General features: G+C 37.4%; 1 long non-coding RNA gene across 1 annotated transcript; it reads left to right on the top strand.

Annotated features, from left to right (window-relative positions):
* Nucleotides 1–566: 566 nt before the first annotated feature.
* LOC147310801 (uncharacterized) lies at nt 567–1,664 on the top strand. Its single transcript, XR_015125267.1, has 3 exons — nt 567–651; nt 1,322–1,410; nt 1,608–1,664. It is a non-coding gene; the product is annotated as an uncharacterized LOC147310801 (long non-coding RNA).
* Nucleotides 1,665–1,864: the final 200 nt, after the last annotated feature.

The following is a 1,864-nucleotide window of genomic DNA, read 5'->3' as shown; positions in this document are numbered from 1 at the left end:
ACAACAATGCAATTTGAGTTTTTCTTGTTTGTACTTTATATTTGATTTACTGTAAGCAGCGGGAGTAAAAGCTAAAGAAAAAATAGTAAAGATATGAATGAATCTCTGCTCTTACAGCTTTTATAGTATGGAATCAGAACGATGCCACCTTAAAACGAAACCGAAAAAAATATTGAAACCGAAAAAAAATATTGTAACTGAAATAAATGTACTGAAAAATCTTGTATTGAAACCGAAAAAAAAATTGATAGTGAAAAACAATTAATTGAAAAATTTTTTTTTGTTTTCGCTTACAATTTTTTTTTTTTTTTCGGTTTCAATCCATTTTTCGGTTTCAATCCACTTTTCGGTTTCAAACCATTTTTCAGTTTCACTCTGCTGGCACTGTTTTAGTGTACGGGGGCGCGCTGGGGGGCGGGGATTCCGACCCGCATGTATTTGCATATATTATAATGCCGACCAATGACTGGAGAAAACACTGACGACACGGCTGCGGTCATGGACAAACTCGCACGTGTCTGTTCGGGAATGGCAGATGCCGAGAGGTCCAGCGTTTACAATACCAACTATTTCAAAGTGACAGCCTGAGGTGTTCTTCAGTAAATTGGACTACCGGACAGGAGGACCTGAGGCCCCACCGCATTATTTTTGGTAAGTTAAATGTGTTAAGCTAATCCGTAATTTAGGTCCTTAGCTAGCTACCTAAGGACCTAGCTAGCTAAAATGAGCACTCGGCTGTCGGGGAAACTTGTTTTGTAAAGTTCGTTTAGCTAACCCGTGCAGGTGAATGAATTTACCCTGACTAAAGAAATCAAGAGAAACGCACCGGGCTGCTCGGTGACTAACCACGGTTACTGTACTTTTATTATGAGTATTATACTGTAAGAGCAACAGGCTGGACTCTGATTCTGCTCCTGTGCAGACCTGATTATTAAATATGTGCAAACAGCAGCATGTTTTCTGTCGCTTTCCACATGTGGAAGGACATTAACGCCAACTTTTAAATTCCCCTCATTAGTCAATAGCTACAGATTAAATAGCAAAGCCCGATACTTATGTACTGAAACCAACTACTTCCGCTTGTCAGCTTAAGTTAAAATGTTACATTTTTCCCCTGATTATTTTTTTAGCTTTTTTTTTTACTGAGTTTGTTACAAATATTCAGGTTAAAAAACTGTCCAAATTATTTTTAATGAATTATGTTCACAAAGCCACATGTGCAGTACTCTGTACAGCTTGCATCCTTTAGGACAAATAATTTGAAACATTAATATTTCTTGTTCAATACTGAGCTGATAACACCTCTGTATGTTGTGACCAGGATGCAGCAGCAGACTGAACCTCGACTGAAACCTGCTCCATCATCTCATCTTTGCAGATGTCCATTTATAAAGCATCAACAACTCAAAGGTAAACATGATATTAGAAAATGTGTTAGTAAAGCCTTTAAAACAAATAAAAAAAATAAACAGCTGTCAGCAGAACTGTAGGACTGAACAACTTCAGATCCCGAGTGTGAGGACTGAGAAGGATCAGCTCTATTTCTGATTTGAGAGATAAACTTGATATTTCAGTTTGTGATGATTCTGTTCTGTTTGTGATTACAGGAGCTGTCCTCAGATTCAGACCTCAGCACCACCCAGTGACAGCAGACAGATCATCCTATATCTATCTTTGTAGTAACTCCAAAATTAACTGAAGAAAACAGTACAAAGGTTAAAGTACCACATGTGCTGTCAGTGAAAGCTGCAGCTGTTTTATTGATAAATTTAAAGACAAAAAGTCAAAAGGATTAATCACCCCTGTAACTGTGTCACTATTGTTGTTAAAGACTAGTAGTTAAACATATGCCATTTTATGACCA

This window comes from Aulonocara sp. 'chitande type north' Nkhata Bay, linkage group LG16 (assembly GCF_057382095.1).
Source record: "Aulonocara sp. 'chitande type north' Nkhata Bay isolate Kocher_YH1m ecotype deep benthic linkage group LG16, A_spYH_male_GT1.1, whole genome shotgun sequence".
NCBI lineage: Eukaryota > Metazoa > Chordata > Actinopteri > Cichliformes > Cichlidae > Aulonocara > Aulonocara sp. 'chitande type north' Nkhata Bay.
This window is presented reverse-complemented; position numbering and strand designations above follow the sequence as displayed.